Below are 15,351 nucleotides of genomic sequence, written 5' to 3' on the forward strand. Positions count from 1 at the left end.
AAATTGGCAAAGATGAAGTCAAGCTTTCGCTTTTTGCAGATGACATGATATTATACATGGAAAATCCGATAGACTCCACCAAAAGTCTGCTAGAACTGATACATGAATTCAGCAAAGTTGCAGGATACAAAATCAATGTACAGAAATCAGTTGCATTCTTATACACTAACAATGAAGCAACAGAAATACAAATAAAGAAACTGATCCCATTCACAATTGCACCAAGAAGCATAAAATACCTAGGAATAAATCTAACCAAAGATGTAAAGGATCTGTATGCTGAAAACTATAGAAAGCTTATGAAGGTAATTGAAGAAGATTTAAAGAAATGGAAAGACATTCCCTGCTCATGGATTGGAAGAATAAATATTGTCAAAATGTCAATACTACCCAAAGCTATCTACACATTCAATGCAATCCCAATCAAAATTGCACCAGCATTCTTCTCGAAACTAGAACAAGCAATCCTAAAATTCATATGGAACCACAAAAGGCCCCGAATAGCCAAAGTAATTTTGAAGAAGAAGACCAAAGCAGGAGGCATCACCATCCCAGACTTTAGCCTCTACTACAAAGCTGTCATCATCAAGACAGCATGGTATTGGCACAAAAACAGACACATAGACCAATGGAATAGAATAGAAACCCCAGAACTAGACCCACAAACGTATGGCCAACTCATCTTTGACAAAGCAGGAAAGAACATCCAATGGAAAAAAGACAGTCTCTTTAACAAATGGTGCTGGGAGAACTGGACAGCAACATGCAGAAGGTTGAAACTAGACCACTTTCTCACACCATTCACAAAAATAAACTCAAAATGGATAAAGGACCTGAATGTGAGACAGGAAACCATCAAAACCCTAGAGGAGAAAGCAGGAAAAGACCTCTCTGACCTCAGCCGTAGCAATCTCTTACTCGACACATCCCCAAAGGCAAGGGAATTAAAAGCAAAAGTGAATCACTGGGACCTTATGAAGATAAAAAGCTTCTGCACAGCAAAGGAAACAACCAACAAAACTAAAAGGCAACCAACGGAATGGGAAAAGATATTTGCAAATGACATATCGGACAAAGGGCTAGTATCCAAAATCTATAAAGAGCTCACCAAACTCCACACCCGAAAAGCAAATAACCCAGTGAAGAAATGGGCAGAAAACATGAATAGACACTTCTCTAAAGAAGACATCCGGATGGCCAACAGGCACATGAAAAGATGTTCAGCGTCGCTCCTTATCAGGGAAATACAAATCAAAACCACACTCAGATATCACCTCACGCCAGTCAGAGTGGCCAAAATGAACAAATCAGGAGACTATAGATGCTGGAGAGGATGTGGAGAAACGGGAACCCTCTTGCACTGTTGGTGGGAATGCAAATTGGTGCAGCCGCTCTGGAAAGCAGTGTGGAGGTTCCTCAGAAAATTAAAAATAGACCTACCCTATGACCCAGCAATAGCACTGCTAGGAATTTATCCAAGGGACACAGGAGTACTGATGCATAGGGGCACTTGTACCCCAATGTTCATAGCAGCACTCTCAACAATAGCCAAATTATGGAAAGAGCCTAAATGTCCATCAACTGATGAATGGATAAAGAAATTGTGGTTTATATACACTATGGAATACTACGTGGCAATGAGAAAAAATGAAATATGGCCTTTTGTAGCAACGTGGATGGAACTGGAGAGTGTGATGCTAAGTGAAATAAGCCATACAGAGAAAGACAGATACCATATGGTTTCACTCTTATGTGGATCCTGAGAAACTGAACAGGAACCCATGGGGGAGGGGAAGAAAAAAAAAAAAAAAAAAAGAGGTTAGAGTGGGAGAGAGCCAAAGCATAAGAGACTGTTGAGAACTGAGAGCAAACTGAGGGTTGATGGGGGGTGGGAGGGAGGAGAGGGTGGGTGATGGGTATTGAGGAGAGCACCTTTTGGGATGAGCACTGGGTGTTGTATGGAAACCAATTTGACAATAAATTTCATATATAAATAAAAAAAAAACCTGCAAACAATCTAAATATTTATCAAAAGTACAACAGATAAATTGTACATATTCATAAAATACTACACAGCAATAAAAAAAGAACAAATGACTGAATCATGCAACATCATGAGGGACTCTTCAAAGCATATTAAGCAAACTGAACTAGACATAAGAGAATATACTATAGGCTTCCATTCCTATAAAAACAAAACTAATTTATGGTATTAAAAGTCAAGACAGGGACGCCTGGGTGGCTCAGCCAGTTGGGCGTCCAACTCTTTTGGGTCAGGTCATGATCTTGGTTTGTTAGATCAATCTCCGCATTGGGCTCTGCACTGACATCAGAGCCTGCTTGGGATTCTCTCTCTCCCTCTCTCTGTCTTTCTCTCTCTCTCTCTATCTCTCTCTCAAAATAAATAAATAAACATTTAAAATAATAAATAAAAGTCAACATAACAGTTATCCTCATGGTAGGGGGATGTGCCTGGAGAAAACATGAAGGGAACTTCTGGGCAACTAGTGATGTTCTATTTATGATCTTGGTAATATTACACAGAAGTGATCAGTATGTGAAAATTCATCAAGCTGTACACTTCGGATTATTGTAATATGATGATATTCTTCAATCTAATGCTTACTCACAAAATGAGAGAGAGACACGTGAGACAAAGCAACCAAATATAATGTGTGAATCTTGTTTGGATACTGACTTAAACAAATTGTCTATAAAAAGACCTTTATAGAGCAATCAAGCAAATATGAACACAGACCAGGTATTAGGTGATATTAAGGAATTACTATTTATTTTTCATAGTGATGATGCTATTGTGATTATATATTTTTTTATTAATGATTATACCTAGATTTCAATTTTTTTACTCTTATTTTTCACTCTTTTTTTTTTTATTAAGTAGGCTTCATGCCCAGCATGAAGCCCAACATAAGGCTTAAACTCACAACCCTGAGATCAAGACCTGAGCTGAGATCAAGAGTTGGACATTTAACCAACTAAGCCACTCAGGTGCCCAGCGATTATATATATATTTTTAAAAGAGAGTTCATCTCCCAGAAATACATACTAAAGTATTTACAGATGAAATGATACAATTTAAACAATACTGAGGGGTAGGGAGAAAATGGGAGGTGACCTAGATAAAACAAGACTGCTTTATGTTGGTAGTTGTTGAAGCTGGATGATCGGTACATGGGAGTTCATTATACTAATGTCTCTAGTTTTATAAATGTTTAAAATCTTTCACAATAGATTTATAAATTTGAATTTCAAATACATGCTGTTTACCCTTGGTATGATCCATCATATAGTGCTAATTCATAACAATACATCCTATTTGAATCATTATGAATTATATTTATATAACATTTATAAATATTTTAGCAAAATCATTAACAACTAATGTAACAAAAAATTAACATCATAGGCTACAGACTATAAAAATCATAAGTTAATATGTATTTTATGACACTATTAAAAATTCTATATGTGGAATACAAATTAGCTTTAAAACTTTTCATATATTATCATGCAAAAATAAAAGTATTGCTAAATATAAAAACATAGAATAAAATATTCTAAGCTATTTTGAAATGGAAAAAAAATTAAGTCTAATTGACTTGGAAGTACAATCGTACATTTGTAATTTAACTGTTTAATAGAGAAACAAAAAAAGTATTTTACAAGTGATTTGTTCAAGCTGCATAATACACATTACAATGTTGCTGTAAAGAAAAATAAAAAGTTTTGAGTTATTGTCAATAATGACCAAATATAACCCTAAAGATCCAGTAGTTTATACTGCTCATAATAGAAATAATATTATTTTCCTTATTCTCAATAAAAGATATTACAGATAAAGAGAATAAAAAAATGGAGGATGAGAAGACAATGGGTTTATGAGACAATGGGTTAAATGAGATTTACTAAGAGCACAATGCAGTAAATGAACGTAGAGTTTCTCGACCCAAAGAGCTGTTCGATCCTGTTTAACCTAATCCAGCCCATATAACAAAGGCCCACTAGAGCTCATCCATACATAACCACAATTGTAAGAATTTATCACGGTTTATGTTTTAAGAAGCAATATGCTAAAGGGCATGAGATGGGATAATAATTAATAACCAGTGAAAAGCCTGCTCCTCTGTCTACAGATAAATATATTGTTTCTTCTGTATTTTAGTCAATTCTTTCCTTTCTGCTGTAGGTTTCTGATTGGTTTAGGAGAGTTGTTCTCCTAAGAGTTTTTTGGTTTTGTTTTTTACTTTTTAATCTCCATTACCTATTTCAGCCATCCCCCCCCACTCACCTCCCTTCTGGTAACCACCTGTTTGTTTCCCTGGTTAACAGTCCGTTTCTTGGTTTGTCTTTTTTTTTTTTTCCTTTGCTCATTTGTTTTGTTTCTTAAATTCCATATACAAGATAGATCATACGGTATTTGTCTTTCTCTGACTATTTCACTTAGCTTTATACTCTCTAGCTCCATCAATGCTGTGGCAAATGGTAAGATTTCATTATTTTTTGTGATTGAATAATATTCCATTGTATATATACACACACCACATCTTTTTTACCATTCATCTACTGATGGACACTTGGGCTGCTTCCATAGTTTGGCTATTGTAAATAATGCTGCTATAAACATTCAGGTGCGTGTATGCCTTTGAATTAGTGTTTTTGTATTTTGGGGTAAAAACCCAGTAGTGCAATTACTGGATCAAAGGGCCATTCTATTTTTTTATTTTTTGAGGAACCTCCATACTGTTTTCCACAGTGGCTGCATAAGTTTACATTCCTATCAAAAGTGCAAGAGGATTCCCTTTTCTCCACATCTTCAACAACACCTGTTGTTTCTTGTGTAGTTGATTTTAGCCAGTCTGACACATGTGAGGTGTTATCTCATTGTAGTTTTGATTTGCCATTTCCCTGAGGAGTGATGTTGAGCATCGTTTCATGTGTCTGTTGACCATCTGGATGTCTTCTTTGTAGAAATATCTGTTCATGTCCTTTGCCCATTTTTTAATTAGATTATTTGTTCTTTGGGTGTTGAGTTGTATCAGTTCTTTATGTATTTTGGATACTAAGCCTTTATTGGATATGTCATTTGCAAAAATCTTCTCCAATTCAGTAGGTTGCCTTTTAGTTTTGTTGTTTCCTTTGCTATGAAGAAAAATTTTTGTTTTTATGTAGTCCCAATAGTTTATTTTTGCTTTTATTTCCCTTGTCTTAGGAGATGTATCTAGAAAAATGTTGCTGTGGCCAACGTCAGAGAAATTACTGCTTGTGCTCTCTTCAAGGATTTGTATGGCTTCAGGCCTCACGTTTAGGTTTTTAATGCATTGCATTTAGTTTGGTGTATGGGGAGAGAAAGTAGGCCAATTTCATTCTTTTGCATGTGGCTGTCCAATTTTCCCAACATCATTTGTTGAAGAGATTATCTGTTTCCCATTGTATATTCATTCCTCCTTTGTTGAAGATTAATTGACCATATAATTGTGAATTTATTTCTGGATTTTCTGTTCTATTGCATTTATCTATGTGTCTAGTTTCATGCCAGTACCATTGTGTTTTAATTACTACTGTTTTGTAATATAACTTGAAATCTGGAATTGTGATACCTCCAGTTTTGTTTTGTAGTTCCATACAAACTTTAGGATTGTTTGTTCTAGTTCTATGAAAAATGCTATTGGTACTTAATAGGGATTGCATTAAATCTGTAGATTGCTTTGGGTAGTACAGACACTTTAACAATATTTGTTTTTCTTACCCATGAGCATGAAATGTCTTTCCATTTCTTTGCATCATTTTGAATTTCTTTCACCAATGTTTTATAGTTTTCAGAGTAAAGTCTTTCACCTCTTTGGTTAAGTCTATTCTGAGATAGTTTATTGGCTTGGGTGCAACTGTAAATGGGATTGTTTTCTTAATTTCACTAACGGCTGCTTCATAATTAGTGTATAGAAATGCAACAGATTTCTGCACGTGATTTTGTATCCTGCGACCTTACCGAATTCATTTATCGGTTCTGGTAGTTTTGTGGTGGAGTATTTAGGATTTTCTATGTCCAGTATCATGTCATCTGCAAATATTGAGAGTTTTACTCCTTCCTTACAATTTGAATGTCTTTTATTTCTTTATGTTGTCTAATTGCTATGGCTAGAACTTCCAGTACTATGTTAAATAAAAGTGGTGAGAGTGGACATTCTTGTCTTGTTCCTGACCTTAGAGGAAAAGCTCTGTTTTTCACCAGTAAGTATGATGTTGGCTGTGAGTTATTCATATAAGGTCTTCATTATGTAGAGCTATGTTCCCTCTAGACCTAATTTGCAGAGGATTTTTATCATGAATGGATGTTGTACTCTGTCAAATGCTTTTTCTGCATCTAATGAAACAATCATATGGTTTTTATCCTTTCTTTTATTGATGTAAAGTATGACATTATTTTTAAAATATTAAAACACCTTTGCATCCCATGGATAAATCCCAGTTGATTGTGATGTATAATTTTTTTAATGTATTGTTGAATTCAGTTTGCTAATATTTCACTGAGGATTTTTGCATCTGCATTCATGAGACATATGGGCCTGTAGTTCACTTTTTTTGCAGTGTCTTTATCTGGTTTTGGTATAGGGTGACACTGGTCTCACAGAATAAATTTGGAAGTTTTCCTTCTATTCTCTGGAGTAGTTTGAGAATAGATAATAATTCTTCTTTAAATGTTTGGTAGAATTCGCCTATGAAGTCATCCGGTAATGGGCTTTTGATTTGGGGGAGTTTGTTGATTACTGATTCACATTGCTGGTAACTGGTCTGTTCAAATTTTCTATTTCCTTCTGCTTTAGCTTTGGTAGCTTATATGTTTTTAAGAGTTTATCCATTTCTTCCAGGTTATCCAATTTGTTGGCATATAGGTTTTCATAATACTGTTACAATTGTTTGTGGGGTTTTTTTGTTGTTTATTTATTTTGAGAGACAGTGCATATGAGAGCAGGTGAGAGGGAAAGAGAATCCCAAGCTGGCTCCAGACCTCCAGCACAGAGCTCAGCGTGGGGCTTGAACCCACAAACTGTGAGATCATGACCTGAGCCAAAACCAAGAGTTGGATGCTTAGTGAACTGAGCCACCCAGGCAACCCTATGTTACAAATTGTATTTCTGTGGGTGTTGGTTGTTATTTCTTCTCTTTCATTAGTAATTTTATTTGGGTCTCTCTCTCTGTCTCTTTTTTTCTCTTTTTTTTATGAGTCTGTCTAGAGGTTTACCATTGCTTAGCTTTTCAAAGAACCAGCTCCTGCTTTTATTGATATGTTCTATTGTTTGTTTGTTTAGTTTCTGTATCATTTATTTCTGCTCTAATCTGAATTGTCTCCTTCCTTTTGCTCAGTTTGGGTTTTGTTTTGTTTCTTTGGGTTTTTCTAGCTCCTTTAGGTGTAAAGTGAGGTTGTTTATTTAAGACTTTTCTTGCTTCTTGAGGCCTGTATTACTTAAACTTCCCTCTTAGAACCACTTTGCTGCATCCCCAAGACTTTAGTAACTTGGTTTTTTCATTCACATTTGTTTCCATGTAATTTTTGACTTCTCATTTGGTTTCAGAGTTGACCCATTCATTGTTAGCGTCATGTTATTTAACCTCCATACATTTGTGTTGTGTTTCATGGCTTTTATTTTTTATCAAGGTATAACTGACATACAACACTATATTAGTTTCAGGTATACAATATGATGAATTGTTATTTATATACACTGTAAAATGAGTACCCCAATAAGTCTAATTTCCTCCTGCCACCATATAAAGTTACATAATATGTAATATAATATTGTTGACTATGGTCACCATGCTGTACATCACAACCCCATGACTTACTTATTTTGTGACTGGAAGTTTGTAACTCTTGCCCATCTTCTCCCATTTTGCCCACCCTCCAACTCTCCTTCCCTCTGGCAACCACCAATCTATTGTCTGCACTTATAAGTTTTGTTTTGTCTGCTCATCTGTTTTTAGATTCCCATATATAAATGAAATTATATGACATTTGTCTTTCTCTGGCTTATTTCAGTTGGCCTAATATCCACAAGGTCCATCCATGTGCTTACAAATGACAAGATTTCATTCTTTTTTATGGCTGAATAATATTCCATTGTATATATACACTACATTTTCTTTATCCATTCATCCATTACTGGACCCTGTGGTTATTTCCATATCTTGAATATTGTAAATAATGCTGCAATGAACATAAGGGTGCATATATCTTTGATTAGTGTTTTTATTTTCTTTGGATAAATACCCAGAAGTGGATTTATTGGATCATATGGTGGCTCTATTTTTAGTTTTTGTAGAATATCCATAATGTTTTCCATGGTGGCTGTACTGATTTACATTCCCACCAATAGTGTAAGAGGGTTCCCTTTGCCCCACATCCTCGCCAAGACTTGTTACTTTTTTGTCTTTTTGATAATGGCCGTTTTGACAGGTGTGATATACTTCGTAGTGCTTTTGATTTGCATTTCCAATGATTATTGATGCTGAGCACAGTTTCATATGCCCATTGGCCATCTGTATGTCTTCTTCGGAAAAAGATCTATTCAGCTCCTTGCCCATATTTTAATCAGATTTGTGTTGTGTTGTTGATGTTATTTAATTGTAGTTCTTTCTATATTTTGGATATTAACCCTTATTCAGCTGTATGATTCGCAAATATCTTCTCCCATTCAGTAGGTTGCCTTTTCATTTTGTTGATGATTTTCTTCACTGTGCAAAAGCTTTTTAACGTTGTTTCCTTGGTTATTTTTCTTTTATTGCCATTGCCCTTGGAATGAGATCCAAAAAAAATATCACTAAGAGCAATTTCAAGGAGCTTACTGCCTATGTTTTCTTCCAAGAGTTTTATGCCATTTGGTCTTGTAGTCAAGTGTAGTCAAGCTCCATTTTGAGCTTATTTTTGTGTATGGTGTAAGATAGTGGTCCAGTTTCATTCTTTTGTATGTGGCTGTTCAGTTTTCCCAGCACCATTTATTGAAGAGACTGTTCTTTCCCCATTGTATATTCTTGTTGTAAATTAATTGACCATATGTGCACAGGTTTATTTCTGGGCTCTCTATTCTGTTCCATTGATCTGTCTGTTTTTATGCCAATAACATACTGTTTTGATTACTACAGGTTTCTAATATGATTTGAAATCAGGGTGCATGATGCCTCCTCTTTTTGTTCTCAAGACTGTTTTGGCTGGTAGGGATCTTTTGTGATTCCATACAAATTATAGGATTGTTTGTTCTATTTCTGTGAATAATCCCATTGGAATTTTGATAGGGTTGCGTTGACTCTATATGTTGTTTTGTGTAATATAGACATTTTGACAATATAAATTTTTCCGATCTATGACCATGGAGTTATCTTTCAATTTATTGGTGTCTTCTTTGATTTCTTTCACCAATGTCTTAGTTTTCAGTGTACAAGTCTTTCACATCATTGTTTACATTTATTCCTAGGTACTTAATTCCTTTTGAAGCAAATATAAATGGGAGTGTCCTCTAAATTTTGTTTTCTAATTGTATGCTGTTAGTGTACAAAAGTGCAACAGATATTTTATACGTTGATTTTGTATCCTATAACTTTACTGAATTTATTAGTTCTCACAGGTTTTTGGTGTTGTCTTTGGGGTTTTCTTTATACAAAATCATGTCATCTGCAAGTGGAGACAGCTTTACTTCTTTCTTTCCAATTTGGACGCCTTTTCTTTTTCTTGCCTAATTGCTCTGACTCGGACTTCCAGTACTATACTGAATAAAAGTGCTAAGAGTGGGCATGATCTTAGGGGGAAATTTTTCAGCTTTCTATCATTGAGTATGATCTTAGCTGTGGGCATGTCATTTATGGCCTTTATTATGATGAGGGACATTCCCTCTATATCTTCTTTGTTGAGTTTTTTTTTTTAATCATAAATCAATGTTGAATTTTGTCAAATGCTTTTCCTGCATCTATTGAGATGATCATATAATTTTTTATCCTCCATTTTGTTAATGCGGCATATCACATTGATTTGCAGATGTTGAACCATCTTTGCATCCTTGGAATAAATCCCACTTGACCATGGCATATGACTTTTTTAATGTATTGTTGATTTTGGTTTCCTAATATTTTGTTGAGGATTTTTACATCTATGTTCATTTATGTTCATACTGACATAATTTTCTTCTTTTATGATGCCCTTGTCTGATATTGGTATCAGAGCAATGGTGGTCTTGTAAAATGAGTTTGGAAGTGTTCCCTCCTCTTCAATTTTTTCAGAGAGTTTGAGAAGAATAGGTATTAAATCTTCTTTGAATGTTTGCTAGAATTCACCACTAAAGCTGTCTGGTCCTGGACTTTTAATTGTTGGGAGTTTTTTGATTACTGACTCAATCTCCTTGCTAGTAATTGGTCTATTCAGATTTTCTATTACTTCATGATTTAGTATTATTAGATTATTTCTAGAAATTTATCCATTTCTTCTAATTGTCCAATTTGTTGGTATACAGTTATCATAGTCCCTTATTAGCCTTTGCATTATTTTAGTATCAGTTTTAATGTTCCTTCTTTCATCCGATTCCATTATTTAAGCCTTCTTTTTTTCTTAGTAAATCTAGCTAAAGGTTTATCAACTTTATCTTTTCAAAAAACCAGCTCTTAGTTTTATTGATCTTTTCTATTGTCTCTTTAGTCTCTATTGCGTTTATTTCTTCAGACTTTTGCTATTGCCTTCCTTCTACTAGCTTTGGGCTTCATTTGTTCCTTGTTTTCTAGTTCCTTTAAGTATAAAGTTAGATTATTTATTTGAGATTTTACTTGTTTCCTTTCTAATAGATGCAAATATATTTATTCATTCTATTTTTATAAATGTTTATTTTCGTTTATTTTTGAGAGAGAGAGAGGCAGAGAGAGGGAGACAGATAATCCCCAGCAGGCTCATCAGTGCAGAGCCTTATGTGGGGCTTGAACTCACAAACTGTGAGATCATGACCTGAGCCAAAAACCAGAGTCAGACACTTAACGGACTGAGCCACACAGGCAGCCAGGCACTTGTTTCTTGAAGTTGGTCTGTAGTATTATGAACTTCCTTGTTAAAACTGCTTTTGCTACATCCCACAGATTTTGGAAAGCTGTATTTTAATTTTCATTTATCTCAAGGTTATTTTTTTCATTTTTTAATTCATCAATTGGTTGTCTGGTGGCATGTTGTCAAACCTCCACATATTTGTAATTTTTCCAGTTTTTTGTGATTGATTTCCAATGTCATACCATTGTGGTCTGAAAAGATGCTTGATAGGGCTTCAATCTTCCAAAATTTATTGAGACTTGTTTTGTGGCTAAACATACTATCTGTTCTGGAGAATGTTCCACATACACTTAAGAAGAATGTATAGGGGCGCCTGGGTGGCGCAGTTGGTTAAGCGTCCGACTTCAGCTCAGGTCACCATCTCGCAGTCCGTGAGTTCGAGCCCCGCGTCGGGCTCTGGGCTGATGGCTCAGAGCCTGGAGCCTGTTTCCGATTCTGTGTCTCCCTCTCTCTCTGCCCCTCCCCCGTTCCATCTGGTCTAATGTATTTTAAGGCTAATATTTCCTTATTATTTCTGTCTGGACGATCTATTCCTTGATGTAAGAGAGATACTAAAGGCCCTTACTATCATTGTCATATTGTCAATTTCTCTCTTTAGGTCTGTTAATATTGCTTTATACTTTTAGATGCATCTATATTGGGTGCATAAATATTTACAAATGTTGTCTCTTCCTGTTAGATTGACCCTTTTATCATTATGTAATGCCCACCTTTTTCTTTCTTTTTTTTTTTATTTGATGTTTATTTATTTTTGAAACATAGAGAGACAGAGCATGAACGGGGGAGGGTCAGAGAGAGAGGGAGACACAGAATCTGAAACAGGCTCCAGGCTCCAAGCTGTCAGCACAGAGCCCGATGCGGGGCTCGAACTCACGGACTGTGAGATCATGACCTGAGCCGAAGTCAGTCGCCCAACCGACTGAGCCACCCAGGCGCCCCCCACCTTTTTCTTTTATTACAATCTGCTTTACGTCTATTTTGTCTGATATAAGTATAGCTACCCCAGCTTACTTTTGGTTTCCATTCACATAAAACATCTTTTTCCATCTCTTCACTTTCAACCTGTGTGTCATTACATCTAAGGTGAGTCTCTTACAGGCAGCATATAGATGGGTCTTGTTTTTTATCCATTCAGTCACTCCCTATCTTTTGATTGAAGAATTTAGTCCATTTGGGGGGAGAGGTTGCCCTTTTCATCAAACATTTATTAAATGAATAACTGCACACAGCCTGAGCTGTGTATGGGCTGTTAAAGGCTTGAATGCCTAGCTAAAGCCAGAAAAACTGTTGCCCCTTTTTCATGTTCGCAGAGTAGCTACTGTTCATAGTTTGGCCAGTCCTATGGTCTGCAAAAGGGGTAAGCATCCCAGAACACGATTCTGCTGAACTGGAATGGAGCCAGGGTAAGTGTACTGAGCCAACCCCTCAAGGCAGTGATCTTACAACCCATTCTTCCTGGTATCCAAACTCTTATGAAGACAGATGGGGAATAGGAAGGCTCTCTTCTGGCTAGGATGAGGCATATAGATGATAGAAAAGAAATCCAGGTCAGGTCATGATCTCATAGTTTGTGACTTGAAGCCCCACAGCATAGAGCCTGCTTCAGATCCTCTGGCCCCCTCTCACTGCCCCTCCTCTGCTCGTGCTTTCTCTCTCAAAAATAAACAAACATTTAAAAGAAGAAGGAGGAGGAGGAGAAGAAAAGAAAACCAGAGAGAGGCTAGTGAAGGGAGACAGGAATTGCTACTTATTGACTTAGTTGTGGGTTCTGCAGTAGAGCCCCTTTGGGTTTTAAGAGCCTTTTTCTGCCTCCTTTCTTCTTCCTGCAACTTCTCCTGCTGTCTAAGCTGCCATGACTGTAATCCAGCATCCATTTTCTGTGATAGCAGTGCAACTCATCTTGCAAACATCTCCCTTTGGGCTTTTCTTCGAAGCTGGCCTTTCATTGGAGGTACAGGGCGGCCATCTGTGTAAGATCAGTCTGGGAACTCTGTAAAGGGTCTGTAGCCAGAGGGGGTTGGTAGCCAGGCCCTGCCTGGGTGGAGAAAAACAGTTCCATGAGGATTCAACCGAGCTTCTGGTTCCCCAGTTCCCCCCAGACCAGCACTCACTGGAGTCACCAATGGCCACCCACCTAACCCACCACACTGCTGTGCAGCCTCCACACACCTAAAGCAGCCATGCTGAGGCAAGAGAGCTAGAAGCGGGTGTCAGTCCATTTATGTTTAAAGTGGTTATAGATGGTATATACTCATTGTCATTTTGTTAACTGTATTCTGGTTGTTTTGTAGTTCTTCTCTGCTCCTTTTTCCTCTTGCTCTCTTCCCTTGTAGTTTGATGCCTTCCTTTAGTGTTTAGATTCCATTCTCATGATCTTTTGTATATCTATCATAGGTTTTTGCTTTGTGTTTTCCTGAGGCTTACATATATTAGCTTATGCACATCCCAGTTTATTTTAAGTTGATAGCAAGTTACGTTTGAATGCATTCTAAAACTGTATTTTCCCCTTCCCACAGTTTATGGTTTTGATGCCACATTTTACATCTTTTAATTTTGTATATCCTTTAACTAATTGTTGTAGTTATACTTATTTTTACTACTTTTGCCTTTTAACCTTCATACTAAAATAAGTGATTAGTCCACTACCCCTAATATATACTTACCTTTACCGGAAAGACTTTTACTTTCATACGTTTTCTTGTTACCAGTTGGCCTTTCTTTTTGGCTTAAAGAAGTCCCTTTAACGTGTCTTATAAGCCCAGTTTAGTAGTGATGAACTTGTCCAGTTTTTGCTTGTCTGGAAAACTTTTTCTCTCCTTCCATTCTGAAGGATAATCTTGTCAAGTAGAGTATTCTTGGTTGGAAGTTTTTTGCTTTCAGCACTCCCTTCTGGCCTGCAAAGTTTCTGCTGAAAAACTTGATTAAAGTCTGGGGGCCAGGGGGTCCCTTTTACATAACAAGTTGTTTTTCTCCTGCTGCTTTTAAGATTCTCTCTTTAACCTTTGACATAATTATAACGTGTCTTGGTGTGACTCTCTTTGAGTTCATCTCATTCAGAACTCTCTGGGCTTCCTAGATCTGAATGTCTGTTTCTTTCCCCAGATAAGTGAAGCTTTCAGCCATAATTTCTTCAGATAGGTTTTCTATTCCTTTCTCCCTTATCTTCTCCTAACAGGACACCTATTATGTGAACATTGTTCCACTTGATGTTGTCCCATAGGCCCCTCAAATTATCTTTTTTTTTTTTTTCTTGCTGCTCTGTTTGAGTGAGTTCTATTGCCCTGGTCCAAGTCACTAATCTTTTCTTCTGCTTCATCTACTCTGCTGTTGAATTCCTGTAGTATATCTTTCAGTTATATTCTTCAGTTCCATGTACATTCTTATATTCTCCATCTCTTGGCTGAAGTTCTGTGTTCATCCATTCTTCTGAGATCAGTGAGCATCTTTATGACCATTACTTTGAAGTCTCTATCAGGTAAGTTACTTATCCCTGTTTCTTGTGTGTGGTTTTTTTTAAACGTTTATTTATTTTTGAGACAGAGAGACAGAGACAGAGTACAAGCAGGGGAGAAGCAGAGACAGAGTGAGACACAGAATCCAAAGCAGGCTCCAGGCTCCAAGCTATCAGTACAGACCCCGATGCAGGGCATGAACTCATGAACCAAACTGTGAGATCATGACCTGAGCCAAAGTCGGGTACTTAACTGACTTAGCCACCCAGGCACGACCTTATCTCTGTTTCGTTAAGGTTTTTTCAGGAGTTTTATCTTCTTCTCTCATTTGGAACATATTCTTTTGTTTCCTAGTATTTCCTTAACTTTCAGTGCTTGTTCCTATGTATTAGGCAAAAGAACTATCTCTTCAGTCTTGAAGGAGCGGTCACAGGAAGACTGGGGTATTTGTCTGCTATCTGTAAATTGCTCTGGGGGTTTTAGCCTGCCAAGAACTCTGTAATTATTTCAGTTCCATGGGTCCCAGAAACGCAAACACCCCTGGCCACAAGAGGCAGGTGTTCAAAGCACTCCCTCTATGGACTGCACACACCTGTCAGCTTTGCTGGGGCCAAGGAAGAGCACCAGGCCAAGGCAAGGCTGCCTGCCTACCAATTTTAGCACTGTGGGTTTGTGGGGAGCAAAGGTCAGGGCAAGCTGGCCCAACAGGTTTGGTGGGGCAGAGCCACAGAAGAACACAGATGCAGAGCAAACAACTTTCACAAGGCTGAAGGCAAGTGCTAAAATGGCACCAGCTAGTGCTGG

At 37.0% G+C, this 15,351-nt stretch overlaps 1 protein-coding gene and 1 pseudogene across 4 annotated transcripts in view; both read right to left on the reverse strand.

The window, feature by feature from the left end:
• The window catches only part of FASTKD1 (FAST kinase domains 1), a 60,099-nt gene that overhangs the window by 37,264 nt on the left and 7,484 nt on the right, over positions 1-15,351 (reverse strand). The gene's annotated exons all lie outside the window — the stretch shown is intronic.
• On the reverse strand, positions 12,733-14,663 carry LOC121030669 (39S ribosomal protein L52, mitochondrial-like; annotated as a pseudogene).

Source organism: Herpailurus yagouaroundi, unplaced genomic scaffold (genome assembly GCF_014898765.1).
Source record: "Herpailurus yagouaroundi ecotype Mexico unplaced genomic scaffold, PumYag 140, whole genome shotgun sequence".
NCBI classification, from domain to species: Eukaryota; Metazoa; Chordata; class Mammalia; order Carnivora; family Felidae; genus Herpailurus; species Herpailurus yagouaroundi.